General features: G+C 49.6%; 1 long non-coding RNA gene across 1 annotated transcript; it reads right to left on the minus strand.

Moving 5' to 3' along the window:
* Positions 1-1,233: 1,233 nt before the first annotated feature.
* On the minus strand, positions 1,234-8,482 carry LOC132658616 (uncharacterized). Its single transcript, XR_009598472.1, has 2 exons — positions 8,238-8,482; positions 1,234-6,215 (listed from the first exon to the last, which is right to left on the minus strand). It is a non-coding gene; the product is annotated as an uncharacterized LOC132658616 (long non-coding RNA).
* Between the last annotated feature and the right edge of the window lie 4,937 nt (positions 8,483-13,419).

Consider the following 13,419-nt stretch of genomic DNA (forward strand, 5'->3'; position numbering starts at 1 on the left):
TTGATGCCCTCTGGTTGCTGCCAGGGATGTCCCATGTGAACAGCATCAGGCCTGACCTTCTCTTTTCCTAGTGATAGACACCAAGGCTGCCAAAAATGTTACTGTCACAAGCAGCACCATGATGACTTTCCTTGGACATGTTCCCTTGTACACAAATGTGCATACTTTTTTTTGAGCCTGTATAGTATGGGCCTCCCAAGTGGCACTAGTGGTAAAGAATCTGCCTGGCAATGCAGGAGACATAAGAGATGCGGGTTTGAGCCCTGGGTCGGGAAGATTCCCTGGAGGAAAAAAAGGCAACCCACTCCAGTATTCTTGCCCGAAGAATCCCATGGACAGAGGAGCCTGGTGGGCTACAGTCCATGGAGTTGCAGAGTTAGGCACAGCTGAAGCAACTTAGCACACACGCAAACAATGCTATTTCCCTGCTCCATTTCAGCAGATGCCCGCTGCCTGGCTGCTTCCCCAGGGGCCGCAGCAGGCCCCACTCCAGCCCACTGTGCACAAGGACCCCGGTTGTCCCTCATAACCAATTCCTACCACCCAGCTTTTGAGCCAGCATGGATGATTTGTATTTCTCTGTGATTTCCATTTGTCTGGCTCTGATCACTGGCGAGGCTGAGAACCTCTTTATATCCTTGTTAGTTAGAGTTTCCCCAGCTGTGACTTGCCCACTCAGGTACGTTGCCTGGTTTTCTACTCTAGTTATGTTCTTCCCTGGCTAATTTGCCGGAGTTCTTTCCATATTCTGCTGCTGCTGCTGCTGCTAAGTCGCTTCAGTCGCGTCCGACTCTATGCGGCCCCACAGTCTGGACTATGCAGCCCACTGGGCTCCCCTGTCCCTGGGATTCTCCAGCCAAGAACACTGGAGTGGGTGGCCATTTCCTTCTCCAGTGCATGAAAGTGAAAAGTGAAAGGGAAGTCGCTCAGTTGTGTCCAACTCTTAGCGACCCCATGGACTGCAGTGCATCAGGCTCCTCCGTCCATGAGATTTTCCAGGCAGGAGTACTGGAGTGGGGTGCCATTACCTTCTCCATTATATATTCTAAATACCAACATTTATACATTATAGAATATGCATAGAACTTATCCCGACAATATTTTCAGCCATCTCCTTTTTTTTCCTTTTGGTCTCAGATCCCAGACGTGGAAATCTTGACTTTCCATTTTTTCAATATATATTTTGTTGTTGTTAAAGTATAGTTGATTTATAATGTTTTAGTTTTAGGTATACAGCAAAATGATTCAAATTTTATGTATATATATATATATATATATACACACACACACACATATATATGTATTTAACACATGCATACATATTTTTTCAGGTTTTTTTCATCCTAGGTTATTATAAAATATTGAGTAGCTGTGCTATATAGTACATCCCCATTGTTTATCTGTTTTATATAGAGTAGTTCAGTTCAGTTCAGTTCAGTTCATTTCCGTTGCTCAGTCTTGTCCGACTCTTTGCGACCCCATGAATTGCAGCATGCCAGGCCTCCCTGTCCATCACCAACTCTCAGAGTTCACTCTGATGACATTCAGCCATCTCATCCTCTATCGACCCCTTCTCTTCCTGCCCCCAATCCCTCCCAGCTTCAGAGCCTTTTCCAATGAGTCAACTCTTCGCATGAGGTGGCCAAAGTACTGGAGTCTCAGCTTCAGCAAAGAACACCCAGGACTGATCTCCTTTAGAATGGACTGGTTGGACCTCCTTGCAGTCCAAGGGACTCTCAAGAGTCTTCTCCAACACCATAGTTTAAAAGCATCAATTCTTCGGCGCTCAGCTTTCTTCACAGTCCAACTCTCACATCCATACATGACCACAGGAAAAACCATAGCCTTGACTAGACAGACCTTAGTCAGCAAAGTAATGTCTCTGCTTTTGAATATGCTATCTAGGTTGGTCGTAACTTTCCTTCCAAGGAGTACGTGTCTTTTAATTTCATGGCTGCAGTCACCATCTGCAGCGATTTTGGAGCCCAAAAAAATTAAGTCTGACGCTGTTTCCACTGTTTCTCCATCTATTTGCCATGAAGTGATGGGACCAAATGTCATGATCTTTGTTTTCTAAATGTTGAGTTTTATGCCAACTTTTTCACTCTCCTCTTTCACTTTCATCAAGAAGCTTTTTAGTTCTTCTTTACTTTCTGCCATAAGGGTGGTGTCATCTGCTTATCTGAGGTTATTGATATTTCTCCCGGCAATCTTGATTCCAGCTTGTGTTTCATCCAGCCCAGCATTTCTCATGATGTACTCTGCATATAAATTAAATAAGCAGGGTGACAATATACAGCCTTGACGTACTCCTTTCCTGATTTGGAAACAGTTTGTTGTTCCATGTCCAGTTCCAACTGTCACTTCCTGGCCTGCATACAGGTTTCTCAAGAGGCAGGTCAGGTGGTCTGGTATTCCCATCTCTTTCAGATTTTTCCACAGTTTCTTGTGATCCACACAGTCAGACTTTGGCATAGTCACTAAAGCAGAAGTAGATGCTATTTTGGAATTTTGTTTTTTTGATCATCCAGAAGTTGTTGGCAATTTGATCTCTGGTTCCTCTGCCTTTCCTAAAACCAGCTTGAATATCTGGAAGTGAATGGTTCATGTATTGCTGAAGCCTGGCTTGGAGAATTTTGAGCATTACTTTACTAGCATGTGAGATGAGTGCAATTGTGCAGTAGTTTCAACATTCTTTGGCATTGCCTTTCTTTGGGATTGGAATGAAAACCGACCTTTTCTAGTCCTGTGGCAAACTGCTGAGTTTTCCAAATTTGCTGGCATATTGAGTGCAGCGCTTTCACAGCATCATCTTTTAGGATTTGAAATAGCTCAACTGGAATTCCATCACCTCCACTAGCTTTGTTCGTAGCGATGTTTCCTAAGGCCCACTTGACTTCACATTCCAGGATGTCTCAGCTGTTACATAGTCATTATTTATAAAATGTGGGGCAAGAGCCTGAACATGCCATCTTGGCCCATTTGCTGTCTTCCCACACTGGTGAAGAGCTGTAATAGCCTAGAATGTGGCAATTATATGTTCCTGGAGCATCCCTACACTAGCTAAGCATTCCCAGGTAGGATTCCCTTTTATCCTAAGCTTCCTTTGTAACCAGGTCTCTGTCCCTTGTCTTATACTCTGTCATCCTCTGATGTGCTGAGCACTTGATGTGAAGCCCAGCAATGCCTGGCCTACTGGTCTCCTCTTCACGCACAGACACATAGGGCCTGCACTAGCTGTGAGCCTGGAGGGCTGCCCTGTGTCTGGCACAGGCTGGCTTGTCACTCCCCATTTCAGATCCTCTCATTTTTTGAGGATACAGCCATTGGGATCTGCTTACCTGCAGCGGCTCCAGACTCTGCATTCAGTCTCACAAAGGAGGCCGGCAAGGAACTGTATAACTGATAGTACCAGAACTCCAGGGGCTCAGGGGGTCTCAGCTGGGATGTCATGCACTTTCTGTGGCCATTCTGAGTCGGACTCCAGCTTCCTTGATCCTTCCCACAGGCATCCACCGAGCACCTGATACCTGGTGACTGGATGCTAAGAAACAAGCAACCATTTGAATAAGAAACTCATGTGCCAGTTGCAGACAGTGGCACGTGAAAATACAATCTGATAAGTGTGATGGCCGAGTGTGCTGTCACTGTCAATGTGCATTTGCCAGGCCCCTGGCATATGCCAGGCAGGAGTATAGGAATCAGGACAGAGGATGGGGCAGGGGCTCTCCATCTGGAAGGGCTGTGTCATGATATTTAGAGCTAGCTTTTATTGAGTGGTTCCTTATGTGACAGGAACTTTTCTAAGTGCTTTGCTTGTCTGCGCTTGTTCGTTGGCTGAACCCAATATTACCGTCCTTCTTTTTATTTATTTGCTCATTTGGCTGCATCGGGCCTTGGTTGCCGCAGGTGGGCTCTTTGTTGTGTTGTGGGTGATCTTTCATTGCAGTGCAGTCTTGAGTTGTGGCACGCAAGCTCAGTGGTGGTAGCTTGCAGGCTTAGTTGCTCCATGGCAGGTGGGATTTTAATTCCCTGACCAGGGATCGAACCTGCATCCCCTGCATGGCAAGGCAGATTCTTAACCTCTGGACCACCAGGGAAGTCTCCATCCTTCTTTCATATGTGGGGAAACTGAGGCTCAATGAAGCCATGTGGCTGGTTCAAGGTCACACAGCTCGTAAGTGTCAGTATCCTGGATTTGAACTCAGGCAGTATGGTGCCATGGGCTTCCCAGGGGGTGCTCGTAGTAAACAACCCGCCTGCCAATGCAGGAAGCATAAAAGATGTGGGTTAGATCCCTGAGTCGGGAAGATCCCCTGGAGAAGGAAATGGCAACCTACTCCAGTGTTCTTGCCTGGAGACTCCCATGGTGAGAGAATCCTGGCGGGCTACAGGCCACAGGGTCACAGTGTCGGACACGACTGCAGCGACTGAGCGTGCATAGACAGCACACACGGTCGGTGCCCTGTGGTGCGGCCCCTCAGAAGAGACCCGTGCTGAAGGAGCCCAGGGGCGAACATGCACTGTTCTCGGAATTCAAGTGTCCTCCCGGCAGCAGCAGCAACGCAAAGGGACACCCAGGACACATTTTAGCATGCGCTGATGTGATGCTGCTGCTGCTGCTAAGTCGCTTCCGTCGTGTCCGACTCTGTGCGACCCCATAGACGGCAGCCCACAAAGCTCCCCTGTGGGCATCCTATAATCTCAGTTTTTGGAGCAACTGATGTGGGCTAGGCACCTACTCTGGGTCAGACGATGTAAGGGATTAAAGAAAAGTGCTGTCAAGTGAGCGGGAGGCACTTACTAAGTGTCTGTTGAATGAATGATGATTAAGAGAGTAATTGACAAGATGAGTCCATTCATTTGATGTCTCTTTTTTAGGTGGGTCAGGCAGGTGAGTGACATCATCATGGTCCATATGATGGCTCAAAGGCAGTGAAATCGAGAAGGGCATGTGACTGGAGGTGTCTAGAGAGGAACGCATCAGGGGAACTCACAAGCAAAGTTGTTCCTGGGTGTGGATTTGAAGGAAGAGCATGAGACCATTAGGCAGAGAAGACGGGAGGAGACACATGAATGAGGTAGAAGCCAGATGGTGTGGTGGGTTTAAGAAGCCAGTGGGTGTGTGAGGATGCAGGTGGGCACAGAGGTGCTGGCCAGAAAATTCAGGGCTGGAAGGCTGGGTTTCATGCTGAAGCCCAGGGGCTGGGGGCTTGCCTGGTGGCTCAGCTGGTAAAGAATCCGCTGTAATGCAGGAGACCCTAGTGTGATTCCTGGGGTGGGAAGATTACCCCAAAGAAGGGATAGGCTACCCACTCCAGTATTCTTGGGCTTCCATGGTGCCTAAGAAGGTAAAGAATCTGCCTGAAATGTAGGAGACCTGGGTTTGACCCCTGGGTTGGGAAGATCCCCTGGAGGAGGGCATGGCAACCCACTCCAGTATTCTTGCCTGGAGAATCCCCATGGGCTACAGTTCATGGGGTTGCAAAGAGTCGGACATGACTGAGCAACTAAGCACAGCACTAAGAGCTGGGCAAGGCAAGAAGGATGTCTCACAATACCCTCCTTCCTGCAGCATGATATTGGGGTCACGTGGAGGACAGAGTGGGGAGAGCCCAGGGGACCACTCAGGAGTTAGGTGCCAAATCCCAGGTAGGCAGTAGCAACAGTGTTGCTTGGGAGAGAGTACGGAAACTCGAGGACACATTTTCTGGGTCGGGACTTTAAATCAGCAGCAACCCCTTTGAAGAGTATCTTGATGATGGATTAGATATAGCCAGTGAAGAGGCAGGGTGACCTAGGCTGACTCCCAGACTCCTGGCCTGGGTATGAGGCGGATGCCATCACCCACTGAGATGGAGATGGGGATGCAGGGCAGGAGCTGTCTGGGGAGGTGGTGGGGGTCGGTGATGATGCCTAGTGATGACTCTCTCCTCCCTGCAAGACTGTTCTCTGACTCAAGCCTGGATAGTCACTCCTTCCCTAGGCGTCATGGGCTTTGCTGGAAGTTGGCTCTGGCCAGCTGGGTTCTGTGTCAGTTCTAGTGGGCTCTGAAAGTCTTAACTCAACCCTGCCTGCTGTGATGAGCTCTGAGATGAGGATGCAGCCCCAGGTTGCCCAGCTGAAGTGAACCTTCTGAGTCTTGCTGAATCCTTGGCGCTGACATGTGGCTTTTCCTTCTCTTTCTCTCTCCCTCTGATTCTCCTTCTTTCTTTCTGGAAGCAAGGAAAGAAACAGGTCTCCCTGGGAGGCTGGGGTAGCTACCCTGGCAGCAGCAGAAGAGTCAGTGTTACAAGGAGGTGGACCTGCGGAGCTAGACAGACACACAGACAGGAGCCAGGGCCTGGGGAGCATGCCTGTGCCACTAGATGAAAGCCCTTCAGAAGCCTGTTCAACCTTGATTCCCTGTTCTGTGAGCCAGAAATTCCCCTAGGGTTCAAGTCTGTTAGAATTGGGTTTCTGTTAATTATAATTGAAAGCATCCTAATTGACATAGAAGAGCAGATGCCTGGTTGGGGAATCTCAAGCTTGGAGAGGGAATTGACGTAGAGAAGGAGGCGCAATGAGCAAAGATTCTGTTCCAGGTGAGAGGAGCCAGTGAGCCCTCGCAAGCAGAGGGTGGTTCATAGAAGCGGCTTTGAAACCACCAAGGCCGGCAGGAGTAGGATGGAGCGGGGATGGCTCCTGCAGGACTGGCCAGGGGAGCCTGAAGGGAAGGCAGTGGGGCAGCAGTGATTAGCAAACACCATGGACAGTCTCCTGGGAAAGGTCTGGAAACCCTGAGAAGCTACTGAATCGCCCTGTGCCAGTGGCTGGCATGTGGAAAATCTGTAGTGAAAGGTGACTCTACTTGGGAAGATGAAATGGCTATCTGTTTTGGCCACCACTGGTGGCCCTCACGAGAGCCGTCAGGATGGAGGGCAGCAGTGGACATGGAGGTCGATTCTGGGGCATCTCGGGTGAACCTGCAGACAAGTGGGGAGAACCCCTCGTCATCAAACACAGGTCAGACAAGGAGAGAAGAAAGGCAGCTGTTAGCAAAGGGGTTTTTCAAGAAAAGAGAAGGCAAGTGACATCTGCAGGCTTCGTGGAAGGAGACTGTAGCGAAAAAGAGGGTGGGAATATGAGAGGGAGGCGGGGATGGACAGTGCCCTTAAGAGAGGAGGAAGAGACTGGGAGAGAGCCTGGGAGGAGCAGGACTGCTCGCCTTCCGGGATGGCAGAGGAGGAAGATGGGCAGGAAGGGAGCAGGTGAAGGGGTCTCAGGATGGCAGAGAGACACGGAGGCAAAGCCTGGAGGCTGTGGCCAGAACGGGGTGTCAGAACTCACAATTTCAAAGGAGCAGAAGGCACGTCCAGGTATGGCCTTGGCAGTGGGTAACAACTCCCCAGGAAGCAAAGGCCATCCTGTGTGCACCCAACCAAGGCCCGCACGCACAAAGGCCATGCCCCCATCCGGCTACGCGCTCCTGCCCCATCTCACCTCTTACCTGCTTCCTGCATACGTGCTAAATCACTTCAGTCATGAGTAACCCTTTGGGACCCCATGGATGGTAGCCAGCCAGGCTCCTCTGTTCATGGGATTTTCCAGGTAAGAATACTGGAGTGGGTTGCCATGCTCTCCTCCAGGGGATCTTCCCGACCCAGAGATGGAACCCACACCTCTTACATCTCCTGCATTGGCAGGCAGGTTCTTTACCACCAGCGCCACCTGGGTGGGCTTCCCTGGTTGGGATGATCCCCTGGTGAAGGGTATGGCAACCCACTCCAGTATTCTTGCCTGGAGAATTCTTAGTCCCTCAGAGGTACACCACTGCACAGGCGCTGTGGTCCGGGTTTCTAGCCCCCAGCAGACAGACTGAGGTAGGAGAAGGAGAGGAAAGCGGTCCAGGCCTGCTGGTTCCCATCCCCACCAACCAGAGCTCCTGTGCTCCCTTTAACCACAGGTGGCTTTTCACCTGGCCCCACAGCAGGGTTCCTGGAAGGGTCCCTGCTGGCTGTGCGAGCAGCAAGCCCTGGTCAAGCCTTGACCTGCTCCAGACCACTGCTTCCTGTTCTCCTTCCAAAATCTGGAGCTTTGACCCCAAAGCCAAGTGTACTTTGCACCCAGCCTAGCTGGCATGTTAGATCTCATCTGGAGTGGGGAAACCAGGATCCCAGACTCAAGAAGGGAAGTCCATCTCAGTGCCTCCCAACATCCAGATACCCGCTCTGCCGTTCACCTGAGCATGGACTCACCATGTGCTGACAGTGTCGTCTCCATCTTTCATGCAATTCCGTGGGAGAAGCTTGGAAACCTCCCCTGCAGAAGAGCTGGCTGAGCCGCAGCACGGGGCATGGGGCTGACGTGGTTGGCGCGATCCCCAGCAGTGTGGAGGTTAGGCAGCAGTCTTGTGTGGAGCAGCACAAACAGGAAACAGCCTGCAGGTTGTTCCTGGGTCCCTGCAGGGACTCCCGCCCAGGGAAACCAGTTCTGGACATCTGTTGGAGCCAGGCACTAGCTCAGATCGCTTTTGTTTTGCCAGGTTTAAAAATGTAAAACTTGGGAGGAGGGTGGGAAATGCTTTCACTGCAGGAGTTTACTTTGGCACGGGAGACAGGCTGGCATTCCTTAAAATGAGTTGGCGCCTCACTGGGAAAATGCATTATTAGGTCTCTTTGCAGCTCTGTTCACAGCCCAGGGTGCCCCAGCCCACTCTGCCCTGGTGAGATTCGAGGGGGAGCCTGGAGCTGAGACCCAGGAGCCAGGTCTCCTCCGATGTCCTGGGTTTTCTATGCAGAGAGGGATGACCAGTCAGCCATCTGGGACTTCCCCGTGCCTCCTTCCAGGCTCAGCCTCCTTCTTCTAATCTGTCCCTGAGTGACCCAGACCAGGAAGGGGCTGCTGCTGCTTAGAGCTGATGCTCTGGGGTGGCCCAGGTGAGTCTCACCTGCCTCGGGGCAGTAATGTGGCTCCTTCACCCTGGGCACCTGGGCTGCCTGGGAGTTCCCAACTCCATGGTAGGTCCTGCCTTCTTCTGTTATCCCATTGGGTTTCTGCCACTGATGCCCATCAAGTCTCGGAAGACAACATACACACACACGAACACACACACGAGCTGGTTCACACTGTCTGCCTGAGCATGCGGTTTCCACCAGCACTGCCCAGCTTGAAAGCAGCCATCCCCTATATAGGTGTTTGTGGGTTTGAACTGAGAAAATAGTCCATAATAGTGGTGCACACTGGCAGGAAAAGAAAGTGACTTTACAGCAACTACACTTCAATTAAAAATATATGTATATATTCTCATTGGACAGCACTGGTATATAAGATGCATTTTCTTTCTTTTCTAAAAATAATTGCTGCAAGATTGATTTTTATCCTAAGTATCACTCATGCTTTTTTATTTATTTCTTAAAGACTGTCAATGATATTTTGGTACATTCTTCTATGTATTGCCAACCATATGGGTCTGGAGGACAGAAATGATCTAAAACAGTTGAATTATGTCATGTCATAGGATGATTTCAAGAATTCTCAACTTTGAGGACCTCAAAAAAGATGTTGATTCTATTACTTTAAATATCTTGATCATTCTCTTTGTCAAAGAAATTGTCAAAATGGGGAAAAAAGGACTTTGTGAAGTTAACCTCAAATTTAATTTCTGGTGCCCAGGGTGTAAGATGTTTTCCTATCATGCCTGGGAAGAGAGTCTATCACTGTGCTTCTCTCAGCAACAAGTGGGAGATGGAATGAAGACCGGATGAGTTGTGGGGTGTGGTCCTGGGACCATCCTTCTAGCAGCTCTTCCCTTGTCCGCCCACCCCCCACCCCATATCGCTTGGTTGGTCCTTGTGTTGTTACAGACTCCACAGCAAATTGTGTTGTCTGGTCATAAAGTCATCTTTCCCACAGCATCTTTCCCTTGGAGACTCGGGCTGTCTGCTCAACGCCCACCCTGGTGTCTGCCCCACAGCAGATAGTGCAAATAGTCTGGGTCAGGGGAGGAAGGGGCTGGGCAAAGAAAGAGCATGTCATTGGGGGTGGTTAGGAGTTATGTGTCAGTGGGAGGTATCCGCTGATTATCCGTTTACAGGACAAAACTCCCCAAAGTACTAACATCGTACATGAGAATATTATCCATAAATTATCTAGATCCTAGATTCTGCTAAGGAAAAAAGGTCCTGATATGAGATGGTTCTTCCAGGGTTTCCTGATATTTGAGAAATTTGACCCAACTATCCCTTTTTTTAAAATTATTTTTTATTTTTGACTGCGCTCGGTCTGCACTACAGCGTGAGCTTTTCTCTAGTGGTGAGAGGCTGCTCTCTGCTAGAGGTTTGCAGGCTTCTCACTGCGGCGCCCTCTCTTGCAGAGCACAACCTCCCAGGGCACGTGGGCTCAGCAGTGGCTCCTCAGCTCCAGAGCGCTGGCTCAACAGCTGAAGCACATGAGCTTAGAAGCTCCTCGACATGTGGGATCATCCTGGATCAGGGATTGAACCTGGGTCTCCTGCATTGGCAGGCAGACTCTTTACCACTGAGCCACCAGGGATGCCCCCAGCGATCCCTCTTAAAAAGCACAGACTGTGGCCACCTGGTTCCTGCAGGCGGAAAATGGGCAGAGAGCATCTCTCTCTCTCTCTCCTTTTTTTTTTTAAATTAGTATTTTGGCTGCAGTCACTCTTCATTGTGGCACAAGGGCTTTTTGTCTCTGCACACGGCATTTTTCTCATTGCGGTGCTCAGGCTTCTCACCATAATAGTTGTGACGCACAGGCTCTAGAATGCAAGGCATCAGTAGTTGCGGCGTGTGAGCCCAGTCGTTGCTGGTGGAAGGTTCTAGAGCTCAAATTCTAGTTGTGGAGCGTGGGCTTCGTTGCTCCTCGTCATATGGGATCTTAGTTCCCGGACCAGGGGTTGAACCCACGTCCCCTGCATTGGCAGGCGGATTCTTAGCCACTGGATCACCAGGGAAGTCCCTGCAGGGAACGTCTTGAATAAGAACTCACTGACAGTCTCCGCCTTCTCAGGCAGGCTCTGCCCCTTCTCCGGAACCCAGCGTGGGGGGTGTTCCTGGTGAAGGACAGCGGGGTGAGACACTGTGGGGTGACGTATCCTGTCCGGGCAACTATTTAAGAGAATTTACCTCTTAACTGCAGAGCTGAGTCACACTCTAAGCAGAGGGGTCAGCCAAGGGCATGTGAACACTCAGCACTCTTCCTCTTCCTGCCAAGACTGGTGAGCAGAAAGGAAGCAGAATTTGGGGGCGTGCATGTTAAAACTCTGTCCTCTGCTTATGTAATAGCCAAGGGCACAAAGGGTTGTTTCCCAGCTCCCAAGGCCTCTAACTGCCCACAGCAGTTCTGTGAAAACAAAGACCACCTGACTAGCCCTTTGATAACTGCTGAAGGCACTGGCCAACCATGACCTCTCCAGGTAAAGGCGCCATGACGGATCAATAGGAAGCCCCAGAGGTTCTGAGTGGAAGTGGGGAGCCCTGACCCCGTGCCCTCCACGAGCATGTTTGCCGTCCACCTGCCTTTCTGGATGGACTCCGTCAACTTGGGTGCAGGGCTGGGCTGTATATTTCTCCTTTTTGAGGAACGAGAAACTGGTCAGTCCTCCTAGCACCTCTGCAGTGGTGACGTGTGGCCTTGGAGTCTTGAATCTGACCTGCTCTGCAGCTGTGCCTTGATTTTGCTCAAGGATTCAATGGCCAGGGAGGAAATTACTGTGGGAGCCAGGCTATCAGCAGGTTCAATACAGTAGAGTTTATGATTTCAGGCAGTGTTGAAATATTAGGGCTCACACAAAGATTCCTCATCTCAAAGGTATCCAGTGATGCTTCCTTAGTTTCACTTCTCGGTCTTGTTCTAACTTGACTGACATTAATCAAATCTTGGGTACCGGGACTTCCCTGGTGGTCCAGTGGCTACGACTCTGCACTCCCAAATGCAGGGGCCTGGATTCCATCTCTGGTAGGGAACTAGATCCCACATGCCACAAGGCAGAGTTCTCGAGGTGCAACTAAAAGATAAACCATGTGCCACAGTGAAGATCAAAGGTCCCTTGTGCTACAGCTGAAACCCAGCGCACCCAAATAAATAAATGAAAATGATATTTAAAAAATCTTGGGTACAGGTATCCTTACCCAGAACGCAAACAGTGTATGAAATTCACAAACACAGCACTTCCTTCCCTGTGACTGAAGAACCACCTTACCGCAGACCGTGTTACACACCTGGCCTTGCCTGGCTTCCCAGCCCTCAGTCCATTCATCCAGCACAGAGTCCTTTTTTATATAAAGTGAAGGGGTTGGTCCCTTCGAGCTCTAGGCCTCTTCCTTCCAATCAGTACCAGGGCCTTCTCTTTGTTTTTCCTTCCTTTGAAGCATGGCTTCCAGGCTTGAGAATCCTCAAGCACCCCTGAAGCTATTCATCTTTAGTCCTTTCCCTGCTGCCCTGGCATCTGATCTCACCCTTTAGCTCATCCAATCTCTCTGTCCTACCAGATGCTACAACTGCCGAGCTAACTGTGAAAATTTAGGGCCTGGAGCAAACATTTCAGAATCGCTCTTCCTCTGCTTTGCATTAATTACCAAATTAATCACTCTTTGGAGAGAGGGCTTCTTCCCCCATTGTTTCTCCTGCGGGCCTCCAGAACTCAGCTTCTTGGAATGACGTCTGTCTGAATAGATGGCCATCGATCAAAGTCTGGCTGCTCTCTGACATCCGGAGAGCACATTGGTGGTGGCATATTTCCTTGCATTTGTTCCAACAAGCCTTTGAGGTAAGATGGAACTTTCTGGTGTCTCTATACTTGTCCATCTCAAGTCCCCACAAACAAACTCATTCAGGTTCCCACTCCCAACTTTTTAATAAACAATTTCTTCTTAATTGTGATGAATTACACATCAACTTGGCCATTTTCACCATTATAAAGTGCTGAGTGCATTGGTACTGAACGCATTCACATTCTGTGCAATCACTACCGTCCGTTATCCACACCTTCCCAAAGCGAAAGTCCATGTCCATGAACAAACCTCGTTCTCCTCCCCCAGCCTCTGGCAACCATCATGCTACTTTCTGTGTCTATGAACCTAACTACTCTGGGTACCTCCTGTAGGTGGAGGTTGTCCTTTTTTTTCTGGCTTATTTCATTTAGTGTGATGTCCTCAGGTTCATCCATGCTGTACCCTGCGCCAGAAAGTCATTCATTTTTTAGATTGAATAAAGTTCCTTAGTTGGTATAAACTGCATTGTTTATCCCTTCACCCATCAATGGGCACTTGGATTGCTTCCTTCTTTTGGTTCTGGTGAATCTGGGCTACTGTGAACATGAATCTGTAAATATCCGAGTTGCTGCTTTCCATTTTCGGGGAGTAGTGACCAGAGTGGAGTTGCTGGATCACATGGTATCGCTGTTTAATTTTCTGAGGA

The sequence above is a fragment of the Ovis aries genome, chromosome 25, assembly GCF_016772045.2.
Source record: "Ovis aries strain OAR_USU_Benz2616 breed Rambouillet chromosome 25, ARS-UI_Ramb_v3.0, whole genome shotgun sequence".
Classification (NCBI taxonomy): domain Eukaryota; kingdom Metazoa; phylum Chordata; class Mammalia; order Artiodactyla; family Bovidae; genus Ovis; species Ovis aries.